Source organism: Podarcis cretensis (assembly GCF_951804945.1).
Source record: "Podarcis cretensis genome assembly, chromosome: 7".
Taxonomy (NCBI): Eukaryota; Metazoa; Chordata; class Lepidosauria; order Squamata; family Lacertidae; genus Podarcis; species Podarcis cretensis.
The window spans coordinates 64,755,323-64,772,429 of NC_137176.1; the positions used below are offsets into that span (position 1 = coordinate 64,755,323).

Below are 17,107 nucleotides of genomic sequence, written 5' to 3' on the forward strand. Positions count from 1 at the left end.
AGTTTTTAACCAGTAACAACTTATTTTCAAATTGCTAAAATGCAGCTGATACCCAGAGAAAACTTGAATAAAATTTTGCATAATAAGTTGGCAGGATAATTGAGATATTTATTTTAAATTGCTGCATCTTAAAAAAGGATTATAATAAACTCTGGCTTTTAAAGCTCTGAGAAATTAGCATGCAAATACTTCTTTCTTTTTGCTTATGAGGAATGAAAGAGTCTTGACGTTTAATCAGATGCTTTACATCTCACACTTTACACATCCTAAAAGCTTTTGAAAGATTCTCGCAACTTTACATATTAAGTTGTGTTTTTGTTTTCACTTATCAGTTCTTAAAATGTAGTCACTAAGGTATGCTGATTACAGATTAGACACACAAACACACACACATATAGCATATGCATTTCTAAACACACATTCTGAGCTAATTTTTCTTTCTTTCCAAAATATGGGCCATCAGTGCCAATTGTGGGGAAACCAGATAAAGATTAAATATGTATTGCACATTAAAGATATATTGCATAATTCACTGAAGAGGAATTAAAGATCTATTAACAGCCAAATCCTCTTCTTATCGGTTCAGAAATATGTGGCATTAAAGTTCAATGTTTGCATAGAATTGTACTCAAAAACTGTTTCTGAACTTAAATAGTAACCTTGGAAGCTTCTCAATGTCCAGTTTATGCACACAAGCTTGCAATTCTCATATGTCACTGCAACACTCATGTTTAAACAAGATTTTTTTATGTTTGGGCACCTTCCATATTTAGCACCTCAAGGGTTTCTGTAATCAAGTACGACAAAGCACATTCTCTAATTAAATGAGAGCGCGTGTTGCGGTGTGGGCCGTCAGGCCAGCCCTGTGTTGCCAGGTAGGTTAATGGTTGTTGCCTGGTGCATTGATTGGATAACCGGGTTGCTGGGGCAAATTGTATGTTGCAAATTTGGTGGGTGGGACCATAGTCTTTAAATATTGGGGCACTCTGGTTTTCCTTTCTCTTTTGCAGAGTGCATCGGATCACCCGCCCACCCTGTTTTCCGGTTGACCTTGCTTTGCCTGTCATGGGGTCGTCTGCCTTGGTGCAGGGGCCTAGTAGGAATTTTGCCATTTGGCTGATTGGCTGGTGCCATTTGGTTTTTGCCTACTACTTAGCAATTCGTCACAACTTGTAAGGTTGCGGTTAGGCATTGGTTATAAAAAGCTGGTGGTGGAGGGGTCAGGATAGGCTGTGCCTGCCCCTCCTATTGTGCTGAAGGGAATTCCGTTAAAGGAATCCTGGGGCTTGCCACGATTTCATCCAATCCCTGTCATGGGACCAGGGCCGGCAAGCCTTGGGGAGCTGGTTGGGTGAGCGGCATGGGACTGACGCTCAGCTCAAATGATCCCCAACATTGACTTTCCCTTCTACTGGCTTCCGATCAGAGCTCGGAATGTCAGTTCTGTCCCTGGCGGGGGGACAGATAGTCATAACCAATGTCTAAACAACCACTCACTGATTTTGTATTTTAATAAAATTGTGGCCAAAATAGTGCCCAAAAACCAAAACTAAAACTACGTGTGATGTGTGAAGTTATTTGAGGGGTGGCCTGGGGACCTACACATGCAAAGATAAATCCTAAGTACTTTTATTGTATCGAAAGGAGAATTTGCATGTTTATTTTACTAACTATGCGAAACTGACATTGCTTGGCCAGACTTTGGTAAGCAACACACTTAACAACAGCCCTTTAAGGAGTTAAAGCTATCAGTTCTGAAAACATGCACAGAAACACATAGCAAAGCTAAGATGCAGTAAAATTGTTCAGGATAAATGGAGGGGGAAGAATTCTGGCTGAGACTAGGGGAATGGGGAAGCTGTCTGCTCAATTAAAGTAATGATTCGAAAACAGTAGCCTTAAGGGCCTAGCATACCACAAAGAAACTATAGATGTCTGTGAAAGTGAGAGTATGGAACTGACCTTGAGAGGAAAATAGTCCAGGGGAGGAGGGGGAGAAGAAGATGGAAGAGGAGATGGTGAAATTTAACTCACTTGAAGCAGCCAACAGTGAGAGCTATTTAAAATACAGCAGGTTTAGCTTTCCTAATAAAACAGAGGGTTAAAATTAGAGGAATAAGCTAGAGGAATGGTGGTTCTGTAAAGAGCCTTGAAATGGTTGCAAGCAAACTGTGGAGGCAAACACTGGCACCCCCACCCCCTCTCCAAAGGCCTCTGCAGCTGCTCTTGTTTGCAACCCGATTGTCGAAGGCAGAATCCACTAGAGCCAGACAAACACTTTGCAGGAAGCAAACTTTTGACAAACAAGTGGAAAACCAGGGTATTTGGGGCACTTAGTTCATGTTGAAGCCTACTGAGGCCTTTAAAATTGCCTGAGATTTTCTCATCATTCATGTCAAACTGAATTGCTCACTTCTCTAATTAGAAGCCAACTGCAGAATCGGTCATTAATTCTAAGTGTCAAAATCAAGCTCTTGGAAATGGTACGTTTTGATTGGCCTTCACGCTTTGGTTGCCGAGTGGAGGGTGCTTCAGGCTTTACGTATGCATGTGTGCATAATACCCTCTCTAGGAAATATCCGTTGATGAAAGAAGCATGCAGATGTTCCTCTCCATACTTTTGTCCTAGGTGTATACTAGGATCCTTGAATTAATTTTTGAGATGCTTGGGAGCTATGACAAAATGCGTCTGCTGTAGTCCTTTCATACAGCACCCAAGACTTTCCTTCCTAACCAAATTGTGATCCTCCTTCACTGGAATCTCTTTTCTATCTCCTTCACTGTTTCTTTCTCTCGTCTTCTCTGCAGCTGTAATCCCTTTTCTTCCAGCAGTTATCATTGCTGTGAATATTCCATTTTTGAAATGTTTCGCTTGCAGACAGACCCCAAGAAGAGTTTACTGGCAATAAGAGTGTAAATGCTTGGGGAGAGACTGTAGTCACTTTCAGCCGTGAATTAATGTGCAACCTTTCCAAATATTCCCCCCCCCCTGAAAAAAAATTAACTAGATATACATACTTGCATCTGTATACATCTATTCAGAGCTGAGTCCCATTGAGTTCAGTATAGGGAAGTGGGTATAGGATTGCAGTTTTAGTATTCTAAAGCTATAGCTGTTAGTGTAAAAGATCCATCCTCCATCTATGGAAGATTGAGACTCTCAAAAGCTTGAATTCTTCTATCCCTGCTGCTGCTGCTGTTCCAGGGCTCTGATATTTTGAAGTAATTTACAGCCATTGACATGTTTTGTCTTTAAACAATCACATTATCACTCTGAAGTGGACTATAGGGACTTTGATCATAACAGGCAAATGGTAAAACAGATGAAAGCATTGAGATTGGCTGGATGCCTAATATAATGCTGCAAGGGTGGCCTTTAGGGGGGGGTGGACTAATTTGTCATTTTTCCAATCTTAAATTCAGCTCTCCACATCAGGTGTGTGTGTGTGTGTGTGTGTGTGTGTGTGTGTGTGTGTGTGTTTTGAGCCCTACTGAAAATTCATTAATATTTCAGTTCAATTTTATCCTAATGTATGCATTCTTGTATGCAATTTTACCAGATATACATATTTTTGCAAAGCAATTTCACCTCCTATTATGCATTTATGCATTTCTATATGTTATTTTCACTAATGTATGCATTTATGTGTACACCTTACCCTAGGATATGCATTTTTGTACACAATACTTGGCTGGAAAACTGCATTGAAAAATTCGGAGAAGTGCAAATTTCAAAGGATGGCAGGGTTTCCATTTCTATGTTGTTTTTGAAAGTACAGATTAGGCAGGCTACATTTTATTCCCCCAGCACCTGCCATCTTTAGCTGTAGTTGCTACCCTCATTTTCTACTAACGCTTCTTTCGGTACAGGGTTATACAAAATCACACCAGACAAGCAGGGAGGGGGCTTCCAATTTTTTTGTGGTGTATTTTTCCCTCCTGCTTGAATTTAAGTATTTGAGACAGCTTAGATAGGTATCTTTTAACAGTAGAATCTCGTTTACGTTGCTGCTGATCACATGGACCTTAAAAGAGAAATTAGGCTTTACTGTATTTCATGAGCTGCCTTTAGGTGCTAAGGGACCATTGCTCAGGGGTAAAGCATCTGCTTTGCATTCAAAAGATCTTGGTTCAGCCTATAGCATTTCCAGTTAAAATGATGGGTATCAGGTGCTGATCTGGAAACATGGAGAACCATTGCCATGGAGAGTAGACAACAGTAAGTGAGACCCTATTCCCCTCTCTGAGCTGCAATACTCAGAGTAGTTTAACTATTGATCCCTTTCCCCAGGAGACTCTGAAAATTGTACTCTGGGAGGGGAATAGATATCTCCTAACAGCTCTCAGCACCCTTAAGAAACACAAGCTCCCAGTATTCTTAGAGGAAAGCCATGGGTGATTGAAGTGGTATCATCCTGCTTTAAATATATGGTGTAAATCTGGCCTAAGTTGAGTTGCTGCCATGTTGTGTCCTGCTTCTATGGTTTTCGTAGTTGTACTATTGCCAGTACCCAGTGCCAGGTTTGAAATGCAGTTATTTTACTGACTGAGGCAGAAGCCAAAAACCCTTTACAAAAGGTTAATATTGATCATCCATTTGAGAAGCAGGGGACAAAATACGGCTTCTCTCCACAATAATCTTCCCTTCTAAGCAGCTGATGAGAGGGATTTTAACAAACATCGGTTGCTGACCTGTGTACCAATTAAAAATAAAAGGCGGCAAGCAAATGCTGGAAGTTTTCTGTTTGGGATTGCTATGAATAATGTGCTCTCCACTTTTGCCTTTGCCATGAGGATTACAGTGCTCATAATTGACCCAAGAGGTTTTGCTGCCTGAAGCAAAGGACAAAACGGGATGATCATCATTCCATGTGTGCTATTCAATGAATTTCCACTCACATAGCCCCTATTGAAATTAATGGCCCTAAGTTACTCATGTTCATTCATTTTGATGTGCTTACTCTAAGTAAAACTTAGATGAACACCACCTTATGTACAGAAGCCATGTGCACAACTGGCAGCTGAATTTTTATTTCAATGCTGGGGGGAGGGCTCCACCACACCTGAAGGCAGCAGTCTAGCTTAGGGGGCCACAGGTCAAACCAAGAGGAACACACAGCCCAACGCCTCACTGCCACCACTGCCTGCTCCTCAGATGCTACTGCCTAAGGCGGCTGCCTCCATCTACCTAACAATAGGGACAGTTCTGACAATAGTTGTACTATTGCCAGTACCCAGTGCCAGGTTTGAAATGCAGTTATTTTACTGACTGAGGCAGAAGCAAAAAAATAATAATTTTAAGCCTATCTGTTTTGTCAGTCACAGATTCACAGGTGTATTTATTTATGTTGAAATTGTGTCCCGCTGAGTCTTGGAGACAGCCTGAATGCAGCACTGGGTTTTTTTTCTCTGAACTTTCTATAGACACACAGGAACAAGGCATATGCATTTGAGATGGAGTTCTGCAATGGTTTTGGTCTATGAACAGCAAAATGATATCGTTTGCAGCTTAATTCAGCATGGTGAAAGAGCTCATCAGTGTGGATAATTGCAACTAAATGTGATGAGGAAAGGAAGGAGGGTACAAGTAATGATATGCATGCATAACCTCTCCAGTTAAAATATGCTGCATAAAGGCTGGATATGGCCGCGTATATTTCAAGGTTAACACCGTGTGGTGATTGGAAGTCCAGAGAGATTCTCACAGTCATAAGAAAGTCAAGACCCATTCCATTATAGACCAGTAAATATAATTTACAAGGCTAAAGAGCTAAGCACACTTAACCACTGTAGCTCAGTGATAAAATGCATACACTATATGCAAAAGATCTTAGGTTCCATTCCTACTAGTCAAAATACCAAATCAAAGCTTAGTGGCTCAGCCCATGTGGCACATTTCAGACAAACTCTTCTTATGAGTTCTAGTGGATCAGACCAAATCTCCATGTAATCCAGCACCCATTTCCCTCACAGTGGCTAACCAAGGCTGCATTTGGACAGCACTTCATTCCATTTTCTTGATGTTTCCTTACCTGATAATTTTTGCATTTTATATAAAAGTCGCTTCTGGAAAATCTAGCAGAGTCTAGTGGAAGTTTGTTCCCATATTAATTGCTTCTGGGGGGATGGGGGGCGGAATCTGTTTCAATCTCATTAACCCAGAAAATCATGGGAGTTTTGTTCTGTAATTTTCACACCGTGTTCATCATGCCGCTGCTGTTCATGCGATGAAATTTGGGGTAGTATTCTGGCATACAGTTCTTTCCAGCAGTTTCCATGGATGACTTATGGGGTAACAGAAGCATGCGTGCACATAAAAGGGTGGCAGCATGTCCAGTGATGGCTGCTGTTGTGTCACACTGCACCACTAGTGGGAATGGAATTTAGTGAGACATGGCAATATATGGATCCAAAAGCCACAGTTCTACAATGCAACAGGTGATGCAGTGTAAAAGGAACATTAGAAACAGAAGTTGGAGTTCATAGTCTACATGCAGCTTGGCAAGTGAGCAATTAGTGTTTCGACTACAGGCTAGGGAGACACAGAGCACAGGAGAAATTTGCCTGGAGATAAGAGGACCTAGTAACAGCTTGGTGATTGCCTGAGGTCTCTCATGTAGGCAGCATGACCTATGACATTGTTTGGCTAGTTAGGAGTATTCTGGGGTTCTTGGAGAGTGATGAAGTTCATGTCTGTATCTAGTAACTTGTATATAGCTTGTGAGTTTACTGCCATATATAATAAACTACAAAATCAAGTTACAAGTCGTCAGCTTTGTTCCTGATCGTTGTCCTGACTGAACAGTCTCGATCGTTGCCTAGGAAAAGCTGCACTACTCTGCTTAGTTGTGCATCATTGAAGAAGTTCAGAGGTGAAGGGACTGGTCCTAGTAGCATGCGAAAGGCTTCTGAGTTTTAACAGCAACCATTGTGTAGCCAATGATGAATGAAATGAAAATAACAGGTTTGGTGAAATTTTGCTCTTTAAAGAGCATTTTCCATGCATCCTGCCTTGGACTCTGAAACTAAACATCCAGCATCAAGTGCTTAGATGTGTTAATTTATCATCACTGTGGAAATCAGGAATTCTTTTTAAAATCATATGAATATGTAGAGAGGAAGGAGCAGAAATCCCCATACCCAGCGGCCACTCTAAAGGGAGGCTGAATATTCTGTGTATGTGCAGCAGTTAGAAAAGGTGTGAAGCACATTAATCAGCCATTTTGGTAACCGGGCAGAATTGAGCAGATTGTCTCTTCAGGAATTATACTACACAGTGTGAAGAGACTGTGTAGAGCAGGCAGAAGATGCTGAGTACCTCAGATATATGCAGGACCCCTGTGAACCTAGAAGATTACAGATAAATTTATAGATACTGATTTAGTGAAACAATCATCCAAAAACGCTATGAGTCATTTATACCACATGTCCTAATTTCAACGAAAGGAGAAGAATGTGACCTGTAAAATTACCATATTTCATTGCATTAGAGACTTAGGTATAGCTGGTTAGCTGAGGATCTTTCAAAAGAGAGGTTACATGTTTAAGTGAGCTGAATATCTGTAGCTGCATCTTTTCGGTGACAGTCCGCAAGGTTTCATGACCTCATTACTTAAAATTCTCAGCACACATTTACCCACCCTTGGAACTGACTTGACTCCACTAAATTATCTTCCTTTGTGCCCAGGCTTCAAAAGGATTCCTTCTGATATCCTCAGTTTCCATCTTTTACCTTGAGATCTAAGGAGTTATATTAGCTGTGGCTCAAATTTCCCCCAAACATGTGTTTTAAGACTGAGGTTATCCTTCTTTTCTTTGGTGGCTGTACTATCTTTTCTGCAATGAAATTGAAACCTGCAGATTACTTTCATCATGGCACACTGCCTTAAAGCTTGGACCTTCACATGAGGCATATGAGGATAGTAAGCTGCCACCTCACTTGGAGAGAAAAATAAGCAACTTTGGTAGTTATTGGCATATCAAGATCCTGCTGAGGAGAACCTATTGAAGTCATTTGTAAATCTCCCCATTGCTTGTAGTGCCAGCAATTGGGGTAGAACGCCTCTCAGATTTCTTTAAGTGATAAAAACTCACGGATGATCTGAGCTGATGGCCAAATTGCATATTATGTGGAATACCCATGATTAAGTCTCATGAGATTTTGATTTATTTCCCAAAGCGGTGATGCTGGTGTATTGGGTATTTAACATCCACCCTGCCTACTCATACACACACACACACAAACACAAACACAAACACAAACACAAACACAATCACACTATCTGCTACGTTAAACACAGGGATAAACACACACATTGCACCTCACCACTTCTGCCATCCAGTTTCATACCCCAACACACACACTTTGCTTGTAGCTTTTGATCATTGGTGTAGCTAAGGCCAGATCTGAGGTCCTGGGTCCCACAGCCCAGGGAACTCCCAAGTGCAGCAGGATACAGACCCATGGCTGGCCATCAAACTGAGTTGGTTTTGATCACTGATGGATCACCTTTGCAGAGAGTGGGACAAGGGGTAGTATGACCTTGTTCCTGCATCTTGATTCTCTGCAGCTTTCAATACCAGTGGCCATGGTATCCTCCTGGACCGGCTCTGTGGAATGATAATTGGAGACGTGGTCTTACAATGCTTCCAGTCCTGTCTATGGGAATGAGTCCAGAGAGGACACTTTTCAGTCTGCTAGTGATGTTAGGTGCCACACTGTACTGTTTTATCCATGACACTATTTAATATCCATATGAAGCTGCAGGGAGCAGCCATTAGGAATTTTGGAGCAAGCTGCTATCAAGATAAGATAACACTCAGCATTGGTTCTATATAACACCTAGCTCTGGAGGGGCCATTTGGCTCTGGGTTGATGTCTAGCAGCGGTGGTGGGATGCATGAGAAAAAATAAGCTGTTCTTGAACCCTGGCAAGATGGAGGCACTGTGAATGAGTGGTTCTTGTGTCTGAGAATTTAGTCAGTTGCCTGCAACTGTGCATGCATGGGCCGACTTTGTACCCAGAAGATGGTAGAACAGGGCGGGGGTGGGGCATAATAGGGCAGGATGGGCTTATGCATGCTCCACCAATGCGCATGATGACCCAAAACGCAACCCCTGTACAGATCAGGGGTTGCCTGCACACTTTTTTCTCACCAGCTTAAAACATTTTTGTTTAGGCGAGCCTATCCAAACACACAGACATTGACGTGTGCTAATCTTTTTTTTTTTTTTTGGTCCACTGTTAATTTCAATTATTTTTAAAATCTTTTGACTGTTTTTGGAATAATAATTTTAATATTCCTTATAAACTACTTGGGTATTTCATTACAATCAAACGTTATATTGACTTTGTTAAATAAGTAAATTAAAACCACAGTAGTTCAGTCATAATGCACTACAACTGCAGTAGCACCACTCGCTTTAGCAAGGAATACACGGCAGTTGCTCTGGGTGGATTACAGTCATATTGCCTGGAAGTAATCTATTAATTAGGTTTTGCTGTTATCTTTGAGAAAGGTAATATAAGGGAGAAAGCTAATGTGTCTGCTTTGGGATAAAAACTAATCCTTTTGTTACCATAACAACATCTAGAAAACTCTCTAATCAAAATTCAATCTTAAGCATATAAAGTACTTTAATCCCCCCCCCCCATGATAACATTAAAAACAAGACTGGTAGAAACTCTCAGTTCAGTTCCATTATCAGGAGTAGAGTTTGCTTCCGCCCAGGACTGTATTGTGTTCCTGGCTAAAAATGTATACGGAGGGTTGGGGAGGACAACATGGTTAAGCTGTATTTGAATTATATATTATATAATAAAATCAAAAGGTGCACAACGGTTACATAGTTCAAACAGATTAATTGTACTGACAAATATTACCCACCTTACCTGCCCAAAGGTTCCAGAGATATGGTTGTTACTGTTTTAGATTATTCTGTTCATGTGCAGAATGAAAAAAGCCCATGTCCGCACCAGCATTAGAGAATGCATGAAGCAGTTTTAAACATCATTTTCTGTGATCAACCTAAATTCAAATATATAAAAAAATTTAAAAATCCAGTAGCACCTTAGAGACCAACTAAGTTTGTTCTTGATATAAGCTTTCGTGTGCATGCACACTTCTTCAGATACCAGATTCTTCAGATACTTGTTCAGATGGTAAAATTATGTATTTCGACTGTGTCAGACCAACACGGCTACCTATCTGAATCTAAATTCAAATGTTAGTGGGCCTAGTAACTTCACACACATAAAAAGGCAGTCTTGTGATTGCACATTCCAAATGTCATATATAAAGGTCACATGTTCATGCCTGCGAATAGCCCAAATTCCCATTTCTGCCTACCCCTTTTGGAAGGGGAAGCCTCCAGACGCAAATTGCTGCCATATTTGTATGCAAATAGTGTGTGTGTGTGTGTGTGTGTGTGTGTGTGTGTTTCCTTCCTTTAATATCCTGGTGCATATAAATAATTCCACGGCCCATTCCCATCCAACCACAGGAAATCACTGAGCCTACTAATGTTACTCAGGGACCATATGTATCTGACATACGTTTGAACTTTATTCTGCGTTTGGGTGAGTAATCCCCTCAGGACTGGTGGGCAAGTGGAGAAGTGGATTAGTTCAGTGTTGGGAGAACTTCTTCCCTCTGCAGCCCCTGACTGTGTTCTCAGTGGAGAGCAGGCCACTATCCTGATTTGGAGCTACCATGTGTAAATATGGACCCCTGTTCTAGGTAGTGGAGGGTCTCTGCAAGGATGCCAGAATGGAGTTGAGACTTCAGAACCTAACTGATAAAAGGGGCTTGTTATAGAGCAAGTAAGAAAGCTACCCCAGAAGGGGAAGGGTAGGTTGAAAAAGTGGAATGAGGACAAGAGTGCATTCTGAATGATGGGGAATGGAGGAAGTCTTATTACATTTCTGTAATTTGCTGAGTTGGATGGAGAAGGGGGAATCCTCTATGATGGATTAAACTGAAAAGCAGAGGAGAGTCAGGTATTCCCAGACCAAAGTAGGCCATCCATCAGGCAGAATTTCAAGGACTCAGGGAGGTCAGGTGTTTCCAGGCTTCAGTAGGGCTTCTGCTGAGTAGGACTGTGGGATGTTGTGGTGCAAAGAAGGACATTCAGCAAGGAGCTTCAAGGGAGACTTTGGTGAAGTGGTTGTCAGTCACAGCATTCTCAAAAGCCCACTGCAGTTAGGGATCTGAGGGCATTTGTGTTTGGAAGGGGTTGGAGTGTTTCCTGTAAAGAAGTTTCGTGGAAAACGAAAAGGGTGGAGGTACCACTGATGATTTCTGAAAAGGGGATCTAAAATGTTTGATGATGTTGCCTTGGATTTCATCTGGATGCAGGGAAGCTTGGCTTCAAACATCTAGGAGCTACATTTCTCTGGTGCATCAAAGTGCTGGAACACCCTTCATTTTGTGTGGAAGGTGGAGGCTGGTCCTGGTATTCGGATCCCATCATCATTAGCTGCCAGGTCCTGACAGCTGCAAGCAGATGATATGGGAGTTGCATGGACAATATGGAAAGGCTCTGGCAACACTAAGAAAGCATTGTTGTCAAGAGCTGAACATACATAATGACTATTAGTAGTTCTCACAGAATATGGTCTCTCACCATGACAGCCAGTTAAGAGACAATTAGAGCAAAGAGCTGAAGTGAAAAGCAGCTGTACGGGCAGATAGCTTGAACTTAGGGTATGAACCCTAAAGAAATGTGTTGTGTGGCTATTCCCTCCCCCCCCACAGGTGGAATAAATGAAGACAACGGACACAGAGTTTTAGGTTAATGGGCGAAAATGGCCACAACTTTATTGATTACAGGAAAGAAGGGTATTGGCTTTAGGCATTGGCCCTAACCGACTATCCGGTCTGACCGGGAAGGGTTAAACACCAACAGGGGGAGCCACCCGAGATGCATATCCCTAGGCGCTCCCCGATGGGTTACCGCTCGGGGGCGCGCTTTAGGCCCTAGCCTCCGTAGGTTTCGGACGAGGCGTCGCCACTCGGAGTCCTTTAACGAACTACCCTTCAAGCATTGGGGGAGGTGATGGCGTTCCTCCCCCCCCCCAACCTCATCTGCATGATAATACCCCGGCCAATGCCTACCGCCAAAACCGAGGGAGTTGTGACGATTTGCTACGAGGTAGGCGAAAAAACCAAGTGGCTCACAAAACCAGCCAATTAGCCAAATGGAAAAACTCCTACCAGGCCCCTTGCGGCGACCAGCCGAAGCCCATAGCAAGGTCAGTGGCAAAACCTAAAGGGCGGGTGGGTGGGAAACTGCGTCGTCTCCAGGGAAGAAAGGGGGCGAGCCAGGGGCTGCCCTGACCTTAAGTGGCCCTAGGAAGGCCCGCCCCTGCCACCAGCCAATTGGCTGGCACCACAGGGTATGCTAATTGGGTGAATCCCTGTCTCCTGCGAGGCTGACGCCAGCCTCGCAGAGTGAGTGTGGGCGGGGTCGTGATCCCACAACCCCCCCTCCTCCTGAAGATCGGAAGGGGCATTGTGTGGCTATTCCCTCCCCCCCCACAGGTGGAATAAATGAAGACAACGGACACAGAGTTTTAGGTTAATGGGCGAAAATGGCCACAACTTTATTGATTACAGGAAAGAAGGGTATTGGCTTTAGGCATTGGCCCTAACCGACTATCCGGTCTGACCGGGAAGGGTTAAACACCAACAGGGGGAGCCACCCGAGATGCATATCCCTAGGCGCTCCCCGATGGGTTACCGCTCGGGGGCGCGCTTTAGGCCCTAGCCTCCGTAGGTTTCGGACGAGGCGTCGCCCCTCGGAGTCCTTTAACGAACTACCCTTCAAGCATTGGGGGAGGTGATGGCGTTCCTCCCCCCCCAACCTCATCTGCATGATAATACCCCGGCCAATGCCTACCGCCACCGAGCCGCAAGCCGGCTCGCCGCCAATACCCTCAGACCTGTAACCAATCCCTAAGGCCTTGAAAATTATCTGCCAACCAAATAACATTGCCAGCATCAGATAGATGCACGCCATCCCAGCGATAAATGCACGCCATCCCAGCGATAAAGCATTTCCTTGTCAAACCGTATGCATGGGTGCTGAATGACCCGACCGCCCCATGCGGCCACTCTACGAGCCACCGTGCGCTCCACAATCCTCCTAGCTTTGTTCACAGCCACGGGTTTTTTTGCATCCCGCCAACATCGCCTTTCCAGCAAAGATGACCAGATTATTGTAATGTTTTCATGGGATGCCCTCAACAATTCCAAGTCATTGATAATGTTCCATATCAAGTCCACCCCTTTCCTATACGCCAAGTCGTTCTCGCTCAGCTGGATGACCAGGCACTGGGTGGGCCCTCAATGCCACTCCCACCCCGGGCTGCCACTCTACGCACCACCGCCCAATGCCAGGCTTTCCTAGCCCTGTTTATGGCTATCGGGCACCTGCAATCTCTCCAGACCCGCCTCTCCATCCACGAGGCCCAAATAAAATAGTAGTGACGTTTGGGTAAGAGGCCTTAAGTTCCTCCAAGTCACTAAAGATATGCCACATAAAGTCGACTGCCTTTCTGTAAGCTAACACTTTTCGCCTAATTGGTTAACTAAAGCATCTGGGGGCCCCTCCGCCGCCGCTCTGGCCCTAATAGCGGGCAACATTTTTGGCCCAGCGCATTCTCCTTCAAGAGATCCAAGATATATTTATGTAGCTAAGGTGCGGCCCGAGACCGGAATTGATGGCGCGGACCCTGGCCCAATGCACCATGCTGTGCCCGATTATCCAGATGCGCGCCCTCGTAGCTCCTGCACCCTAGGTCCCCATTAGCGGCATGGTTTATATCCCAGTGGACGGTGCAGGGCCTATACTCCAAATATGCATCACAACGTCACCTGAAAGCAAAAGAAGGTAACAAAGCCAGGTCAGGTATACTGTGAACAATCACAAGGTCTTATGAATATATCCTTTATATGCATCAGACTTCCACTGCCCCCAAGTCCTTCATCCTTTCAGATGAGAGTCCCAAATGCACTGCTGTGGTGGCAGCCCCAATCCGAAAGGAGTTAACCGTGAATTTAGCTGAGGGTAAACCTCAGGCAGCAATCGCCCTTCGCATAACGTGCATGGACTGATGCCGTGCAAGGCCGGAGCCATCCCAATGTTCGAGGGATGGACCTGAGACGGTTGGTCCCATGTACATGAATTGTTTAGTGTCCTTTACTGCTGATCGGTTTTGGAACATTGGACATGCAGGACTAAATTGGATCTGAACAAGGTCAGGTCTCTCAAACTACCTCGGGCAATGGAATCTGGTTGGCCCTTACAAACCACTTCGCCACTGCGCATAACGCCAAAGGCAATGGAGTATGCAGCTGTAAATAACTGGGCCTTGTCCTCGGACCAACAGATACTTCTTAATTTTCTTTCTTCTTGTTTTTTTTTTATGGTTTATTATTATTATTATTATTATTATTTTACATTTATTTATTTATTTATGAATTAGCATAGAATGTCATAAGTTAAGGGCCTTCTACCATCACTTTTAGGAGGCTGCGGCCTGCGCCAGCCCCACAGTGCCCTTTACACTAAGAAGGCCACACCAGGGTCTCTGGATTAAACAACCTTACAGAAAAAGGAGATTGCCGCCTACTGGATGTTTAAGAGTCTTTGCTGCACGACCCAGCACTCTCCAATGTACCAAGTATTGCAGAGCTTCAGCCTTGGTAGGAGGCGTGTGAAGCTTAGGATTTTTTAATTTACCTTGAGGTGTGTCAAGCGTAGGGTTTTTTTTTTTTTTTTACTATTATTATTATTGTCATTATTATTATTATCATTATCATATTTATAATTATTATTTTATAAGTTTGCCTTGAAACTCCATAAAGTCCACCCAAGCCCTTTTAAAGATCTAAGCGTGGGCTTGGCTCCTGAAGCTAATACTCCCTTCAGGACATCATGTTCCCAAGGCTCCAAAGGTGCTCCCGGAATGGCTGTGGCAATTCGCTGCACCTGTGCATCCGTGATGCCCTTGTTAACCCCAGGGGTAAATTTGTTAGAGAAGTAGATGTTTATTTCTAAGCACTAAAGGTCAAAGGTCCGGGACAGGTTTGCCACTCTAGGAGTGCGATAATTGTTTAGACGGGACACTTCCCGAACTGATTCTTTGGTTTGGGGGGGGGGTTCCCCGAGTTAGGGGGTAATGAAATGAGGATCCTGAGGCCATAAGAGAAACTCTTTGCTGCCTCTATTTTAGGGTATCTATCGAGAAGGGTTCTAAGAGGTGAGAGCTCAACAGAAGAGAACATCCCAGTCAAGGGCCAAATTGATACCAGTTTCTGGCTGTTCTTTTTGGCGGGTCTGTGAGCTTTTCAAGACCCCTGATGGAAATGCCCCCTGCTGCCCGGAAAAGGCTGTTTACCTTTAAAACACGAAGACGCTGGGTGGTTACCTAGGCACTTCTCACATTCATGCACATACTTACAATTTGGCCCTTGGCACACACCCGTGTTGTACTCCCAGCAAACCTCATGGTGAGGGACTCGCTTGGCTTCAAATTTTCCGACTTTCCTTTTCCCACATAGGGACCCATATGCTCCATCCAGTAATTCTGGTCGCTCGGAACGCAGCAGGTGGTGGGCAGCAGGAAGCTTTTCTGAATCGTCCTCGGCATCAGAAGGCTTACTTCTTTTGCTCTTCTCGGCCGAATGCTTCTTCTTACTTAGACTTCTTTCTCCCTTCCACAGCATTCCCTGTGGAATACTGGGAAAGTCTGGGGTATACTGAGAGGCAGAAAGGTTATAATTGTAAGCATGAGCTCTACCTCCCGAGGATCTGTCATTGGAAACCCAGGGACACGTAGACCGTAATTATGTGTGAGGATGCATAAATGGATTGCTACCCGAATGTGGAACCCTAAATAAGGAGGCCAAAGTGCAAAGGAGCTCCTCACTATTTCGGAAGAGGCCGTAGTGACCATGGGCCTGAATTGTTGGTAAAAGGTTTCCAAAGCAGAGGAAACACTGACTAGGCCTGTGGGTTGCAGGGCACAGGAGGCTACCCTGACCCATCTTGGACACAGGACCCACTGTTGAATCATTGGCTGCTCTCAGCACTGCTGCGGTGGCCGCGGAGGTGCCAGGGCGGTCCACAACGTTAGGTGGCGTATCCGGGATGCATTCTTGGGTGAGCGCAAGAGGTGCCGCTGCCACCTGGCCTGCGGGCCTATATTGCCTATAAAATGTCTAAAAAGCATTGAAAAAACTGTGCCAAAGTATGTGGGTTACTAGGCACTACGAAGGCCTGAGGCCCCTCTAGGTTCCCTTATGCCCCCCCCCCCCCAGATACAGCAGGCATTACAAAGCCTGGGACCCCTCCTGGTTCCCTTGTGCCACCCCAGATATAGCGGCATTTTGAGCAGACATAGTTTGATACCCTTAATTAGCCTGGTTCAGTAAAATCAACGCCAACTAGCTTGGATTATATGCGTGAGCTGCGAGCAATATCACGGTAGTTCAGTATTGTCTGCACTGGTGAGTTTAAAGGAATCAAAGATGCCAAACTAATCTCCAACAAATTGTATTTAGCTGCAAACAATATCACCGTAGCTCATTATTATCTGCACTGGATAGCAGACCAAAATACCAGCCCACACCTCAAGCCATGTATTTAGAGGAATACTAATGTCAGCAGCTATGCAGCAAGCTAGAGGTAGAATTATACATTGTAACCCAGCAATAAGAAAGGGGGCGAGCCAGGGGCTGCCCTGACCTTAAGTGGCCCTAGGAAGGCCCGCCCCTGCCACCAGCCAATTGGCTGGCACCACAGGGTATGCTAATTGGGTGAATCCCTGTCTCCTGCGAGGCTGACGCCAGCCTCGCAGAGTGAGTGTGGGCGGGGTCGTGATCCCACAACCCCCCCTCCTCCTGAAGATCGGAAGGGGCATTTTAAAGCTATACAAGAGGGAATCAACATTGACAGAAGTGACACTAGGGCATTAGAAAGACTTGCTTTCTCAACTTATTTTGCTCAACCCTTGCTCTTTACTAACCAAGCTCCCACCCCCATTAATTTGGCTTAGTAGAAAGCTTTTATTTTATTTCCTTCCATCCTGAACGATGTATG

At 44.3% G+C, this 17,107-nt stretch overlaps 1 protein-coding gene across 5 annotated transcripts in view; it reads left to right on the plus strand.

The window, feature by feature from the left end:
- The window catches only part of RALYL (RALY RNA binding protein like), a 271,064-nt gene that overhangs the window by 183,146 nt on the left and 70,811 nt on the right, over positions 1 to 17,107 (plus strand). The window lies entirely within an intron of this gene.